We start from the raw sequence: 18,345 nt of genomic DNA, 5'->3' as shown, positions 1-18,345 counted from the left end.
CTGCTATAAATATTTTTATACATGTGGGTCCTTTCCCCATTTTTATGATCTCTTTGGGATACAGCCCTAGAAGTGCTATATTGCTGGATCAAAGGGTATGCACAATTTTATAGCCCTTTGGGCATAGTTCCAAATTACTCTCCAAAATGTTTGGATCATTTCACAACTCCACCAACAATGTATTAGTGTTTCAATTTTCCCATATCTTCTTCAACATTTATCATTGTCCTATTTTGTCATGTTAGCCAATCTGATAGGTGTGATGTGGTACCTCAGAGTCGTTTCGATTTGCATTTCTCTAATCAGTAATGATTTAGAATATTTTTTCATATAACTGTAGATAGCTTTAGTTTCTTCCTCTGAAAACTGCCTGTTCATATTCTTTGACCATTTATCAATAGGGGAATGACTTACATTCTTATAAATTTAATTCAGTTCTCTATACATTTTAGAAATGAGGTCTGTATCAGAGACATTGGTTGTAAAAATTCTTTCCCAGTTTTCTGCTTCCCTCCTAATCTTGAATGCATTGGCTTTATTTGTGCAAAAACCTTTCAACTCAATGTAATCAAAATTGTCCATTTTGCATTTCACAATGTTCTCTATCTCTTGTTTGGTCATAAATTCTTCCCTTCTCCATACATCTGAAAGATAAACTATTCCTTGCTCTTCTAGTTTGCTTATAGTATCAGTCTTCATATCTAAATTGTGTATCCATTTTGACTTCATCTTGGTATAGGGTGTAAGATGTTGGTCTATGCCCAATTTCTACTATACATTTCTGTAAAACAAAATTAATACCTCTAGAATAAGGAGGGAAGCGGTTGAATGTGGGGGAAAAACTCTTTGTATCAAATTTCCCTGGTTAAGGTTTGGTATCAAAGATATATTCCCTCCTGCCTAGATCACTGCCTTGCTATGGCAGAAGGACTTGTGTAGCTCAATGAAACTATAAGCTATCAAGGTAGGTAGGTGACGCAGTGGATAGAGCACCAGCCCTGGAGTCAGGAGGACCTGAGTTCAAATCCAGCCTCAGACACTTGACACGTACTAGTTGTGTGACCCTTGGCAAGTCCCTTAACCCCATTGCCTAGCCACAAAAAAACAAAAAACAAAAAAAAAACCCTCAAAACTATGAGCTATATCATGCAGGGTTATCCAATAGTGGAAAGTTCTGACAACAGGTGATCCACTAGAGAAGGAAATGGCAAACCCCTCCAGCATCTTTGCCAAGAAAACTCCACCACGGACAGCCAGTCGAAGAGGACAAAAGATGACATTGGAAGATGAGCCCCTCGGGCCAGAAGGTATCTAATAGACTATCGGCGAAGAACACAGGACAACTATAAGTAGCCCCTTACTGATGAATGGGTGGGGCCAAAGCTGAAGGAAGCTCAGCTTTGGATGCGTCTGGTGATGAAAGGAAAGTCCAATGCGTCCAGATCAATATTGCATAGGAACCTGGAACGTAAGCGCTACGAACCAAGGTAAGCGGGAAAGATGTAGTCAAACAGGAGATGGAAAGATTAAACATCAGTGCCAGTGAACTTTAATGGATGGGGATGGGTGGATTTAATTCAGGTGATCGTTACTTATACTACTGCGGGCAAGAATCCCTTAGAAGAAACGTAGAAGCCCTCATAGTCAACAAAAGGGTGAGAAAAGGAGTACAGGGCAATAATCTCAGAGTGATAGAACGATCTCTATTTGAATTTAAGGCAAACAGTTCAACATCACAGTAATACAAGTCTGCGCTCCAACGACCGATGCTGAAGAGGCCAAAGCTGACCAATTCGATGAAGACCTATGTCTTCTAGAAATGATACTAAAAAAGATGTCACAGTAGTCATAGGGGATTGGAATGCTAGAGTCGGAAATCAAATGATGATTGCAATAAGAGGTGAGTTTGGTCTTGGAGTACAAAATGAAGCAGGGCGGAGACCAATAGAATTTTGTCAAGACAAGTCCCTGGTCATAACAAACATCCCTTTTCAACAACCCACACGGACGTCACCAGATGGCCAATATAGAAATTCGATCAATTATATACTTTGCAGCCAAAGGTGGAGAAGCTACGTACAGTCAGTTAAACCAAGACCTGGAGCTGACTGTGGCTCAGATCATGAGCTTCTTATTGAAAAATTGACTCAAATTGAAGAAAGTGGGGAAAACCATCAGACCATAGAGATAGGACCTAAATAACATCCCTTATGAATATGAAGCAGAAGTGGAAAATAGATTTAAGGGATTAGATCTGGGAAAATGCCCAAAGAACTATAGACAGAGGTTCACAACATTGGACAGGAGGCAACAGCAAAAAGCATTCCAAAAAAAAAGAAAAGAAAGCAAAATGGCTGCCTGATGACACTTTACAAATAGCTGAGGAAAAGGGAAAGTGAAAGGTAAAGGAGATGGCCCCTATACAAAAACTGACCATGTATTAAGGCATAAAAACCTCACAACAGGGGCAGCTATGTGGCACACTGAATAGAGCACTGACCCTGGAGTACAGAGGACCTGAGTTCAAATCCAGCCTCAGACACTTGACATTAGCTGTGTGACTCTGGGGAAGTCACTTAACCCCAATCGCCTCACCAAAAAAATAAAAATAAAAAAACCCCTCACAACGAAAAGCAGAAAGGCAGAAATATTAAATGCATCTTTTTCAGATCATAACGCAATGAAAATTACATTCAATAAAGGGCAGATTAAAAGTTAATTTGAAACTAAATCCTAGAGAATAAGTGGGTCAAAGAACAAATCATAGAAATAATCAATAATTTCATTAAAGAGAATGACAAAAATGAGACAATATACTAAAATTTATGAAATGCAGCCAAAGCAGTACTTAGGGGAAATTTTATATCTCTAAACACTTACCTCAATAAAATAGAAAAAGAGCAGATCAATGAATTGGGCACACAACTAAAAACAAAAAAAAAAGAAAAAAGAAAAAAATTAAAAATTCCAAATTAAACACCAAATTGGAAATCCTGAAAACCAAAGGAGAGATTAATAAAATGTTAAGTAAGAAAACCATTGAAGTAATAAATAAAACTAGAAGCTGGTTTTATGAAAAAAAAAACAATAAAATAGATAAAACATTGGTTAATTTGATTTTAAAAAGGAAAGAAGAAAACCAAATTACCTGTATCAGAAATGAAAGGGGTAAATTCACCACCAATGAAGAGGTAACTAAAGCAATTATTAGGAGCTATTTTGCCCAATTATGTGCTGATAAATCTGACAATTTAAGTGAAATGAATAAATATTTACAAAAATATAAATTGTTCAGATTAACAGAAATGGAAGTGGAATGTTTAAATAACCCCATCTTAGAAAAAGAAATTGAACAAGCCATCAATGAACTCCCTAAAAAAAAAATCCCCAGGGGCAGATGCATTCACAAGTGAATTCTACCAAACATTTAAAGAACAACAAATTCCAATACTATATAAACTATTTGTAAAAATAGATAAAGAAGGAGTCCTACCAAATTTCTGTCATGACACAAACATGGTGCTGATATCTAAACTAGGAAGTGTGAAAACAGAGAGAGGAAACCATAGACCAATTTCCCTAATGAATATTGATACAAAAATTTAAATAAAATACTAACAAGGAAATTACAGCACTATCTGACAAGAATCATACACTGTGACCAAACGGAAACCCTAGAGAATCAACTAAAAAACCACTTGAAATATTTAAGAACTTTAGCAAAGTTGCAGGATATAAAATAAGCCCACATAAATCATCAACATTTTTGTATGTTACCAATAAAATCCAGCAGCAAGAGATAGAAAGAGAAATTCCATTTCAAATAACTCTAGATAATATAAAATACTTGGGAGTCTCCCTGACAAGACAAACCCAGCCACTACATAGACACAACTACAAAACACTTTTCACACAAATAAAGTTAGGTCTAAATAACTGGGAAAATATCAATTGCTCATGGGTAGGCCAAGCCAATGTAATAAAAATAACAGTTCTACCTAAATTAATCTACTTATTCACTGTCATATCAAACTACCAAAAATTCTTTTATATAGCTAGAAAAAATAACAAAATTCATCTGAAAGAACAAAGGGTCAAGAATACAAGAATACCAAAGGAATTAATAAAAACAAATGTGAAGGGAGGTGGTCTAGCTGTAGCAGATCTCAAACTGTATTAGAAAGTGATGATCATTGAAATGATCTGGTACTGGCTAAGAAATAGAGTGGTAGATCAAGGTACACAATACATTGTAGTACATTACTATAGTAATTTAGTGTTTGATGAACCTAAAGATTCAAGTTTTGGGGACAAAAATTCACTATTTGACAAAAACTGCTGGGAAAACTGGAAAATAGTACGGTAGAAGCTAGGTATAGACCAACATCTCACACCATATACCAAGATAAGGTCAAAATGGATACACGATTTAGACATAAAGGGTGATACCATAAACAAATTAAAGGAGCATGGAATAGTTTATCTGTCAGATCCATAGAGAAGGGAAGAATTTAGGACCAAACAAGAAATGGAGAGCACTATAAAATGTAAAATGGATTTTTGATTATATAAAATTAAAAAGGGTTTACACAAACAAAACCAATGCAACCAAAATTAGAAGGAAAGCAGAAAACTGGGGGAAATTTTTTTATAGCAAGTATTTCTGATAAAGGCCTCATTTCCAAATATATAGAGAAATGAGTCAAATTTATAAGAACATGAGTCATTTCCCAATTGATAAATGGTCAAATGATATGAACAGGCAGTTTTCAGAAGAAGAAATCAAAGCTATCTATTGAAGGCAGCTAGGTGGCGCAGTAGCTAGAGCACCAGCCCTGAAGTCAGGAAGACCTGAGTTCAAATCTGACCTCTGACCAAACACTTGACACGTACTAGCCGTGTGACCTTGGGCAAGTCACTTAACCCTGATTGCCTCACTAAAAAAAAAAAAAAAAGCTATCTATAGTCATATGAAAAAAAATACTCTAAAGCACTATTGATTTGAGAAATGCAAATTAAAACAACTCTGAGGTACCACCTCATACCTATCAAATATGCTAATATGACAGAGAAGGAAAATTATAAATGTTGGATAATGCACTGATTGGTAGAGTTATGAACTGATCCAACTATTCTGGAGAACAGTTTGAAACTATGTCCAAAGGGTTATAAAACTGTGCATGCCCTTTGATCCAGCAACACCACTACTAGGTCTATATCCCAAAGAGATAAAAGGGGGGGGGCAGGGAGGACTTTTTTGTACAAAAATATTTATAGCAGCTCTTTTTGTGGTAGCAAAGAATTGGAAATTGAGGAGATGCTTATCAATTGGAGAATGGCTGAACAAGTTGTGGTATATGATTGTAATGGAATATCACTATGCTATAAAAAATGACAGGCAGGATGATTTCAGAAAAACTTGAAAAGACTTAGATGAACTGATTCAGAGTGAAGTGAGAAGAACCAGAACACTGTACACAGTAACAGCAACATTGTGCAGTGATCAACTGTGAATGACTTAGCTATTCTCAGCAATGCAATGATCCAAGACAATCCCAAAGGACTCATGATGAAAAATGCTATCTGTCTCTAGAGAAAGAACTGATGGTATCTGAATACAGACTGAAGCATACCATTTGTCACTTTCTTTCCTTCTTTCTTCTTTTTTTTGCTTGAGTTTTCTTCCACAAAATAACTAATATGGAAATATATTTTATATGATTGCACGTGTATAACCCATATCAGATTGCTTACCACCTCAGGGAGAGAGTAGGGGAGGGAAAGATAGACTTTGGAACTCAAAACTTAAAAAAAATAAAGAATGTTAAAAATTGTTTTTAACATGTAATTAGGGGAAAATAAAATATTATTTAAAAAGAGAAAGGGAAAGATATGCCCAACCATGTGCAGAATTCCAGAGAATAGCAAGGAAAGATAAGAAGGTTTTCTTAAATGGGCAATGCAAATAAATAGGAAAAGCAGTAGAATGGGAAAGACAAGAGATCTCTTCAAGAAAATAAAAGATATCAAGAAAATGTTTCATGCAAAAATGGGCATAATAAAAAATTTTTAAATGGTAAGGATTTAACAGAAGTAGAAGAGATTAAGAGGTGGCAAGAATACACAGAACTATACGAGAAAGATCTTAACATCACCAATAACCACCATAGCATGATTACTGATCTAGAGCCAGACATCCTAGAGAATGAAGTCAATTGGGCCTTAGGAAGCTTTGCTAACAATAAGGCCGGTGGAGGTGACGGAATTCCAGCTGGACTATTTAAAATGCTAAAAGTTGATGCTGTTAAAGTGCTGCACTCGATATGCCTGCAAATTTGGAAAACACAGTAACCACCGAACTGGAAAAGATGAGTTTGCCTCTTAATCCTAAAGAAGGACAATACCAAAGTACCAAACAATTGCACTCATCTCACAGGCCAGCAAGGTTTTGGTTAAGATTCTGCAAGCTAGGCTTCAGCAAACACGGCAACCGAGAATTTTCAGAAGAGCAGGCTGGTTTTTGAAGAGGAGGAGGAACTACAGACCAAATGGCCAACATTCTCTGGATTATGGAGAAAGTAAGGCAGTTCCAGAAAAACATTGACTTGTGCTTCATTGACTGAGCTAAAGCCTTTGACTATGTGGATCACAACAAAATGGGGCAAGTCCTCAAAGAGATGGGAGGACCAGATCATCTTGTCTTCTGAGGAACCTCCATGTGGGCCAAGAAGCAACAGTTAGAACCAAACATGGAACAATCAATTGGTTTACGACTGGGAAAACAGTATGACAAGGCTGTATGTTGTCACCTTATTCATTTAACTTACATGCAGAGTGCATCATGTGAAATGCCAGGCTGGGTGGCATCCACCAGCTGGGTGAAATGCTTGAATTAAGGTTGCTGGGAGAAATACCAACCACCTCAGCTATGCAGACGATGCCACTCCGACGGCAGAAAGTGAAGAGGAATTAAGGAGCTTCTCGATGAGGGTGAAAGAGGAGAATGCAATGAGGAGAAAGCTGGCTTGAAGCTTAACATTAAAAACACTAAAACCATGGCAGCTGGTCCCATCACTTCCTGGCAAATAGAGGGAGAGGAAAGGGAAGCAATGTCAAATTTTATGCTCAGATTCAAAGATCACTGAGGACAGGGACTGCAGCCGTGAAATTAAAAGACGTTTGCTCCTTGGAAGGAAAACTATGGCAAATCTGGACAGCAGACTAAAAAGCAGAGACATCACCTTACCAACAAAGGTCTCTACAGTCAAACTATGGTTTTTCCAAGAGCAATGGATGGCTCTGAGAATTGGATTATAGGGAAAGCTGAGTGCTGCAGAATCAACACTTTCAAATTGTGGTGCTGGAGAAGATTTTTGAGAGTCTCTTGGACAGCAAGGAGATCAAAACAGTCAATACTTTAAATTCTTTTTTTTCCCTTTTTTTTTTTTTGTTAGGCAATGGGGTTAAATGACTTGCCCAGGGTCACATAGCTAATAAGTGTCAAGTGTCTGAGGCCGGATTTGAACTCAAGTCTTCTTGAATCCAGGGCCAGTGCTCTAACCACTGCATCACCTACCTACCCCTAATACTTAAATTCTTAATTAAAATACTTAATACTCAAATACTTAATTCATGCCGTTCACTGGAAGGTCAAATACCGAAGCTGAAGCTTAAATACTTTGGCCACATAATGAGAAGACAATACTCATTGGAAAAGACCCTGATGTTGGGAAAAGATTGAAGGCAAAAGGAGAAAGGGCTGGCAAAGGATGCGATGAATAGTGTCATAGAGGCAGTGAACACGAACTTGGACAGACTTCAAGAGAGAGTGGAAGACGGAAGGTGTGCTATGGCCATGGGATCATAAACATGGGGTCAGATAGGGTTGAACGATGGAACAAGAACAACAATCCAAGACATGGGAGTCATCGATAAATATACGTAAGACTAATAACCATTCCCCAATAGATAAATGGCCAAAGAATATGAACAAACAGTTCTCAAAAGAACTGCAAAGTTATTACAACAACATGAAGGAACACTCCAAATCACTAATAATACGAGAAATGCACATCGACACAACCCTGAGGTTTCACCTTATACCATACCAACTGGCAAAAATGACAAAAAATAACAACAGCCAATGTTGGAGGGATTGTGAAGGGTCATGGAATGATAGCCATATTAATACATTGTTGGTGGAGCTGTGAAATGGCACAATTTTGTTGAAAGCAATTTGGAAATATGAAAATAAAGTGACTAAAATGTCCATATCCTTTGAACTCCTTTACTGGTCCTATACCTCAAGGAAACCATTGATTTAAAAAAAAAAAAAGCCCCCCTATACTCCAAAATATTTATAGCAACATTAAGAATCAGAAACAAAGTAGATGTCAATCAGTTAGGGAATGATTAAATAAATGTTGGTATATCAATGTAATGAAATATTATTGTGCTGTAAGAAATAATGTGTGTGATAAAAACAGAGAAGCATGGAAAGATCTATATGAACTGATGCACAGAGAAGTAAGCAGAGTAAAGAAAACAATATACGTAGTAACTACAATAATGTAAATGGAAAGACCAGCAACACATAAGTAAAAATCATAAGTAAATGTAAAAAAAAAATATAAAGATCAAATGAAGGGATACGAGAGGACACTTCCAGTCCACCCCTCTATGGACGTGAAAAGTCCACTAGTGTTACAATTGTACATTGACAATGTGTTGATCAGTTGTACCGACTTTTTTTTCTCTCTCTAAAAAAATACTATTTGTCCTATGGGATGGTTCTTTGGGAAGGGGAGGAGAAGCAGGAGGAATATATGGGATACTATGATGCATGAAACAGAAGATAACAATAAAAACTTACTTTAAAAAAAGAAGTTGGTGTCTTCAAATTATAGGTGAGTGATTTTGACTTCTCTTCCCAGCAATACTCTACACGGGTGGAGAACCTGCAGCCTTGAGGCCACATGTGGCCTTCTAGGTCCTTGGGTGTGGCCTTTTAACTGAGTCCAAGTTTTACGGAACAAATCCTTTTATCAAGGGAATTTGTTCTGTGAAGTTTGGATTCAGTCAAAAGGCCCCACTTGAGGACCTAGAGGGCCACATGTGGCCTCAAGGCTGCAGGTTCCCTACTCCTGCTAGACGACAATATTAAAGGGATCCTTAGAAAGGAATACAGTGATCTCTAAAAGCCAGACCAGATCATGCCACACTATTTTCATTTTCTTTTTTTTAAGATAAGGTTAATAGGTGTACGAGCTACCAAATCTGCAGTTTTGCCATGGTCTGACAAGGGGAGCAGACTCCATTTGCTCGCATAGGTTTTATTTAAGGATACACACACATAGCAAAGTTCACTTTCTCAAAATGGCCAGCAGCAGCAGCAGCTGCTTTCCCCACCCAAAAATTTCTGGAATTCCAAGGATGCAACTGCTGCTGCCAGTCGTTAACTAACCATAGGTTAAGGTTCCCTTTAGGGCTGAGTACTCTGCCCCCTTGTGGGGATTTGTGGCTTTATTCTCGGCCAATGCTCATTTATAAGAAACGTTTGACTGGAGCAACGGGTGCTAGGAGCCGTTTACCTGAGTATTTGTCTACCGTGTGTTCAAGAACCAGGTCTGATCCCTGGCTTAAGAGATACGCACAGGCAAAGGGAAGCTGCTGTGGCTCCTAGGCTGCACCTGCCTCCAGAAGGATACGTTTTTAGATCAAAAGACTAGACAGAAGACAGCACTAGATTTCTGCAAAGAATTTGACAGCGTTCCTCATGGTATCTTATGGACTAAATAGAAAGATGTGGGCTAGATAATAGAACAGTCAAGTGGATTCCCACGTGGCTGAATGATTGGCCCCAAAAAGTAATGATGGTGTTTCATTTGGATCATTTTATCAAGGGCTTCAGAGAATTTCTCTGCCTTCTCATCCTTTGCAGCAAAGGTTCCAGCTTAAGCTGCAGTTACTTTTTTTTAAATTTTTTATTAATTTATGTTGATTTATCAAGAATCACTTCCATATGCTTCTGAGTTTAAAATTTTTCTCCCCCTTCCTCCCTACCACCCTCCCCAAGACTGCGCACAATCTGATCTAGGCTATACATTCACATTCCTATTAAACATATTTTCACATTAATGATGTTGTAAGTAAAAATTAGAACCAATAGGAGGGACCACCAGAAAGAGGAAACAAAACTCAACAGAAGAGAAAAAAAAATAGCAATTCAAATTCCCTAATTCTTTCTTTGATGTGGATAGCATTTTCCATCACGAGGCCTTTGGAGATGTCTTAGATCTTTGTAATGCTGGTAAGGGTTAAGTTTATCAATATTAGTCATTGCACAATGTGACTGTTTGCAGTTATTTTCATGGTGGTCTTTTTGCAGATGCTTATCATGAGTCCCAAAATGTGAGATGACCAAATGGCCCCAGAAAATAATTTCTTGCTGACCTGGGATGCATGATCAAAACCAACTCCGATAACTCCTTTATTTGCCTTTGAGCCATCCATTTATTGAGCTCAACTGCCTTTCTTTCTGTTGGCTTCATACATAGTAAGAATACTCAAACTGAGACCTTTCTCTTCCTCGAGTCTTTAGGATGGCCATGCATTAGGCACTTGATCTTTAAAATACCCCAAACAATCAAGCTAATGCTTAGGAAAGGACTTAAAAATCTGACTCTTCATCTCTGTCCCCTTTTCCACCTCGATAACACAGACACTGCAAAGATGTTTTGTACTTCTGTTTCCTGAGTTGCAATGGCCAAATATTTCAACACCTGGTGAGGATACCATCCACTCTTCGAGTAGGCTGGTCTTTGGAAAGCAGATTTAGTCTGTTGCTGAGGACACACCCAAAGCCCTTCCACTTGTTCTTTCCTGTGTGGATGGTCACATCAACCTCTTCTAACAGGTTTAAATCTAAGAGATTCTGCAACATTGTAAGGCTTAATGCCAATAGTACTGAAAACAAGAACATCTGGAGGTCGTTATCATCCACAGGGAATCCCTCATCAACTTAGACTCATCATTGGATCTCATCCATTAAAGTTGTGAGGAGCTTGGAACATATATGCCACCCTATTTTATGCCTCGCCTGATGTTATGGTTATTAAACAGATTGTATCCGTCGTTATAATCTGTCAAGGACTCTTGAATGACATTGATCTATGGATGGTAAACAGAGAGTCTTTAAGGGTACATTTTGTTTGACTGAATCAACTATTATTTCAACAAACAAGCATTTATTAAGCACCTGTTATGTGCCAGGAACTATGCTGTATTTTTATTTATTTTTTAATACTTACATTTTAAAATTATCTCATTTGATCCTCACAATGCCCTGTTGGTGCTATTATCATCATCTTCATTTTACAATTGAAGAGACCGAGGCAAACAGAGGTAACTTGCCGAGGTTCTGACAGCTAGGAAATGTCTGAGGCCACATTTGAATTTGGGTCTTCCTGACTCCAGGCACGATATTCTATCCACTGCTCCCTCACCATCTTGTATCCTCTAAATCTTTCAGTCAATTGGGAGACAGTAATGATATAGTCCATTGTAGACCATCACCCATGAAAGCCTGCCTATTCCCCATTGAGGATGCCCTTAATAGGAGAACAGATGATTCTCAACACAATTACGTATAAATGCGAAAGCAATTGTAGTACTGTCTGACTCTCTGGATCCTATTTGGGATTTTCTTGGCAAAGATATTGGAGTGATTTACCATTTCTTTCTCCAGCTCATTTTACAGATAAGGAAGCTGAGGCAAAGAGGGTTAAGTGACTTGCCTGGGGTCACACAGCTAATAATTGTCTGAGGCTGAATTTGAACTCAGGTCCTCCTGGCTGATTTTTGTTTACCTTAGTGCTATTTTTTATCTTTACTTAAATGATATAAACATTATAATTATATAAAATAATATGATATGAATTATATATTCTAATTCTCTTTACTTAAATTATATAATATTTTGCATTTGCTTTTGAATAGACAAAATAAATTCAGCTAAGATAAGAGGAAATAGGCTCTGAGAATAGGTGTTGCATAAAATACTTCCAATAAAATATATCTTATAACCAAAATCCATAGGAAATCATTGCAAGTGTCTAAGGTTATGATTCATTCCCTAATAGATGGTCAAAGAATAAGTACTTCTCATAAAAAGAAATGCAAACTACCAACAGCTATCTAAAAATGTATTAAAAATCACAATTAAACAGAAAAATATAAATTAAAGTAACTGTAATCATCACTTTATATTCATAGATTGGAAAAGATGGCAAAAATCCCTTGTTGGTAGGAATGTGAGAAAACAGGCACATTAATTCGCCATTTTAGAACTGTGAATAGATTCAAATATTCTGAAAAATTGCAGTTATACACAAAAAGTTACTAACAAGTACATGCCTTTTGATATAGCTATACCAATGCTAGGCCTATACCTCAAAGAGTTCAAAGAAAATACAGAGGTCTTGCATATACAAACATATTAATAACCACTTTTTTGTGATGGAAACAACTGAAAACCAAGGAGATGCCCATTAATGAGCGCTGAACAAACTGTGGTACATGAATGCAAAGGAAAACTATTGTAAAGTAAGAAATTATGAAATGGATAGTTTCAGAGAAACTTGGGAAAACTTGAGTGAACTGATGCAGAAGGAAGCTACTAGACCAGAACAATTTTTACTTTAACATCAATATTTTTTTAAATGAGCAGTTTTGAAGACTTATATAAGCTGATGAATGAAATGTACAGATGTATGAGCCAATGATGGCACAGTGAAACTGTTGTCAAAACTTTGATAACTTTTCTTGGATCCGAACCACCAAACTATTACCCCAAATGCTGAGGCTGACTAACAGCTCTAATTAATGGCTTTATCAAGAATAGGCCATGCCAGACTAACTTTATTTTCTTTTGGGACAGGTTTATCAAACTGGGGGGAAAGGAAAGGGAAAGGGAACAAGTAATTATATAGAGCCTACTATGTGCTAGGCACTGAGCTAAGTGGTTTACAAATATTATCTCATTTGATCCTCACAACCACCCTGGAAGGTAGGTGTTATGATTATGCCCATTTTACAATTGAGGAAACTGAGGCAGATAGAGGTTAAATGACTTGCCCAGAGTCACACTGCTAGTAATTATCTGAGGCAGGATTTGAACTCAAGTCTTCCTGACTCCAGCCCCAACACTTTATCTACTGTACCACCTAAGTACAATAAGAATAGTCTTATACTTTGGTGCCCCAAAAATCAATTTCACAAATACAAGATAGGAGAGGCATGATTTGAAAAAGATCTGGAGGTTTTAGGGGACTACAGACTTCATATGATTTAAGGATATAATGTGGCAACCAAAAAAAAACTAATGAAATCTTGGGTGGTATTAAGAGGCAAGGACTTCAGGAATAGGGAGGTCATAATCCAATGCTTCCCTGCCCTGGTTAGACTCATCTAAAATACTGGGTTCCATTGTAGATAACTATGGTCTAAGAAGTTCTCAAAGAGGACCCAAATGACATTCACAATGCTAGAGTCAAGTTAGAGAGTGTCCAACCGTGGCTGATCAGACCAATACGAGCTCGGAATGCTCTAGCACAAATAGTCCGTGTGAACGTTTGGGGTGGATTCTCTAGATTTGTGCATCTTGCTCTCTTTTGAGCTATTAATTCTGCTTTGCTCACGGACACCTTCTCTGATGAACATGACATAAAGACACTCACTCTATCCCTGCTCTTCATATTTTCTAGAAGCAAGATCCTCAGTCCTCTGTGATTCTCGTTCATAGAGCGAGCTGTTTGGAAGAAGTGCTGTGATGATCTTTGAATGCTGTCACATTCCCTGGTTTAGGCACTAATGATAATTGTACACAAAAAGTAATGTTAACAAAAAAAAAAAAAAGGAAATGAGCTGGTCATATAGTGAAAGCAGAGAATAACAGATGGAAAGGCAGATTGCCCATGAAATATTAAAAGACCTAGAGTAACCAAAACATCCATACCCTTTAACACAAAGATCCTGCTGCTAGTCAAACACCCTCAGGAGGTCCCTGACAAAAAATAAAGGCTGTGTGTGCATATGTGTGTGTGTGTGTGTGTGTGTGTGTGTGTGTGTGCGAACAAAGAACTGGAAACACAATAGATGCCCATCAGTTGGGGAATGACTAAACAGACTGGGGCACATGAATATACTGGAACACTATGGGACAGACAGAAAAAGAAAGCATAATAAATGTGGAGAAACACGGACTCACATGAACTGAAACAAAATGAAGTCAGCCAAGCCAAGAAAACAATATGCACAATGACCACACCAACGTGAATGAAAAGAAAAAGTCACAAAACAATCAAAACTGGATTTTTTAGAGTTATAAAGCTTGTTCAGTCATGTCTGACTCTCCATGACCCCATTTGGGGTTTTCTTGGCAAAGATACTGGAGTGGTTTGCCATTTCCTTCTCCAGCTCATTTTACAGATGAGGAAACTGAGGTAGACAGGATGAAATGACTTGCCCAGGGTCACACAGTTAGTGTCTGAGGCTGGATTTGAATTCAGGAAGATGAGCCTTCCTGATTCCAGACCTGGTATTCTATCCACTTTGCCACCTGGCTGCCCCAAGAATAAGCTTAGCCCCAAAGAAGAGACAGAAGGCCTCTCCTGCTCCTTTACAGAGGTCAGTGTTAATGGGTATAGAACAATCCACATAATGTCAGATTTTTTTTTGATATCTTGATCAGTTTTGCTGAATTAATTTTTTTTTATATCTTGAAAATGAGATACTTTTTAGAGAAACTTCCTGAAAGTTTAATTCAGCATAACTGATCAAGATAGCTGCTCAGGCAAAGGATATGAATTGGAAGCTGTCAAAGGAATAATCCAAGCTATCAATATCAATAATAAAAAATTCCAAATCAATAATAATTAGGGAAAGTAAAATTAAAGCATCTCTGAGGTACTATCACACACATCAGATTGGCAAAGTTGATGAAAATGGAAAATAGCAAATGCTGAAGTGGGTATGGGAAAGCAGGTACATTAGTGTACTATTTGGTGAAGCGGTGAAAAGGTCCATTCATTTGGGAAAGCAATATGGAACTATGCCCCCAAAAGATACTAAAATATGTATAACCTTTGACCCAGCAATACCACTACAAGTTCTATACCCTGCCCCCAAGAGAGATCAAAGAGGAAAAGGACCCATAGGTACAAAAATATTTACAACAACTTTTTTTTTTTTGAGGTGATAAAGAACAGGAAACTAAGGGGATGTCTATCAGTTGGAGAATGGCTGAACAAATTATGGTATATAAATGTAATTTAATATTACTGTGTAGTAAAAAAAAAGATAATGAAGGGGATAGTTTCAGGGAAAACTGGAAAAAATTTAAATGAACTGATTCAGAGTGAAGTGAGCATGATCAGAACAATTCAATATAATAATAACATAAAGATAAACAACTTTGAAAGACTTAAAGAATTCTGATCAGTGTGAGTAACCACGACTCCAGAGGACTCACAATGACACACTACCCTCCTCCTGACAGAAAGGCAATGGATGGACTCAGGGGGCACACTGAGACACAGATTTTTTGGACATGGCCATTGTGGGAATTTGTTTTGCTTGACTATACATATTTGTTACAAGGGTTTGTTTTTCTTTCTTTTTTCAATGGGGAGGGAGAGGTTGGAGAGAAAATAGTTTTGCTAAAATCTTAATTTTTAAAAAGCTCAGGGATTTCATTCCCCAACTGAAAAATGGTCAAAGGATATGAACAGCAAGCTTTCAGATGAAGAAATTAAGGCTATCTATAGTCATATTAAAAAAATGCTCTAAATCACTATTGATTAGAGAAATGCAAATTAAAAGTTTTGAGGTAACACCTCACACCTATCAGATTGGCTAATGTGGCAGAAAAGGAAAATGATGGATGTTGGAAAAGATGTAAGAAAATTGGACACTAATGCATTATTGGTGGAGTTGTGAGCTGATCCAACCATTTTGGAGAACAATTTGGAACTATGCCTAAAGAGCTATAAAATTGTGCATACCCTTTGATCCAGCAACACCACTACTAGGTCTGTATACTAAAGAGATCATAAAAAAGGGAAAAGGACCCAGGTGTACAAAAATATTTATAGCAGCTCTTTGTAGTGGCAAAGAATTGGAAATTGAGGGGATGCCTAACAACTGGGGAATGGCTAAACAAGTTGTGGTATATGAATGTAATGGATTACTATTGTGCTATAAGGAATGATAAGCAGGCAGATTTCAGAAAAACTACAAAGACTTGTACGGTCTGATGCCAAGTGAAGCAAGCAGAACCAGAATGTGTACCATTGTACACAATAACACCAACACTGTGTGATAACTGACTTTGATAGACATGGCTCTTCTCAGCAATGCAATGATCTAAGACAATTCCAAAAGACTCATGATGGAAAATGCTATTCACATCCAGAGAAAGAACTATGGAGACTGAATGCAGATTGAAGCACGCTATTTTCACATTTTTTTCTTTCTCTTGGGTTTTTCCCTTTTGTTTTGATTCTTCTTTCACAACATAACTAATGTGGAAATGTTTAATGTGATTGTACATATATAACCTGTATCAGATTGCACACTGTCTTGAGGAAAGGAGAAGGGGAGAGAGGAAGAAAAAAATATGGAACTTTAAAAAAAAAAAAGGTCTGGCCATTTTAGGGGGAAAAAAGATGGGTCTTTCCTGAGCAGTGTTCCTCATGGGAAAAGATCCATACAATTCTTGCAGCTGAGGATTAGTGAAGGAATAAGTATGAGATGCAGTGATGAACTACTTTGACCCTCTGTCAGTGGCTTGGACTGTGCAATTTCAGTGGGAAGGGGGTTGCTTTTCTAGGAGTACCTAAGTGTGCTGGCCTTCCATGGAGACCAGAGGGTGAAACTATGAGCCTGAGGTCTGTGTATTACCACAAGTGAGAACTACATATTCACCAGAATATCAAACCATTACTCTGCAGCAACTCCAAGTTGGATTTCCTTCTAAAGGAGCTTCTAAGTTGCTGCAAATGCTTTATGTGTTTCCTGTATCTATGTATGGATTCCTACAAGTCCTTTGTACTGCATGAATTTTTTATGACAGGAAACAGGCTGCCCTCTTCCCAATATGTATGTTTCTTTGAATGTTTTATATGGGAGTTGGTGACCTGATCACCCATGTTTGTCAAAACAGACACAATCACATTTGGAGTTCAGAGAGTAAAATAACGTGCCCAAGAGAATATAACCTTTTAAGATGTCAGCCGCCAGCCCGTTAAGGTTGGATCTGGTCTATGTGAAAACAGAGCCATAGATTACATAAACAAAGTGCGTTTGTTTCCTTTGTTAATGTCTCACCACCCCAAACCAATCCCTCCTTCACGACCTATTTCATTGTTAATCACCTTGGCTCTCAACTTAGTTATCTAGGGGTCCTGGGAGAGGTTAAGGGACTTTTCCAGTCACAATCCAATATGTGGAAGAGGCAGGGCCTGAACCCAGATCTTCATGACTCTGACACAGGATACATGGAAGGGTGTATCCATTGAGATGGCAGCACAACCACACAAGAAAATAGTTCACCTGAGCCTTCTGACAACTCACATGAAGGAATTGAGGTGCCCTTGATATCTCACTTTACCCATCTTGGATTTGTCTCCTATTGGCCATTTTTGCTCAAATCCTTTGCAGCACGAAGAACACTATCATTACTACTGAGCACAAAAGCTCAACATGGCCAAAATTAATTTATCTTTCTTTCTAAACCCGCTTCCCTATTTCCCAAGTGGGAGACTGTCATGAGAAACAAATTAGATCATGCACCCAGAAAGTGCCTGGCACGTAGTTAAGTGCTACATAAACGTTAACTATTGTTACAATCTCTCCCTTCAAAGTCTAACTTGTCTTTCCTTTACCCTTCATACCACCATTTAATTAACTCACTCTTGGGTGCCAACAGAAAAATCGTATGGATTTCTGCCTTCCCAAGTGCTGTCCCTGGGAGCTCAGGTTTATGACACAAGGTAGAGTGTGACCAAGGTAAAGGAGAAATCTCAACGCTTTGAGGCAGAGGTTCTCAAACTTGGTTTCAGGACCCTCTTAAAAAGCGAGGATCCCCCAAAGCTTTTATTCAGCTTGTGTGTATTGAAGTTTACCAAATTAGACAGCAAAACATCCTAGAAGTATGGAAAGTTTTGACTGCGCCAATTCCCTGGCAAGGTCTTAGGAATCCCCAGACCACAAAAGCTGATCTGAGAAAACTTCAGAACAGAGATTGCTTTTGGTGAATTAAAATAAGAACAGGCCAGTAATGATTCT

The sequence above is a fragment of the Vombatus ursinus genome, unplaced genomic scaffold, assembly GCF_900497805.2.
Source record: "Vombatus ursinus unplaced genomic scaffold, bare-nosed wombat genome assembly UNPS02014808.1, whole genome shotgun sequence".
Lineage (NCBI taxonomy): Eukaryota > Metazoa > Chordata > Mammalia > Diprotodontia > Vombatidae > Vombatus > Vombatus ursinus.
The sequence above is the reverse complement of the archived record's forward strand: the minus strand, read 5'-3'. Positions refer to the sequence as shown.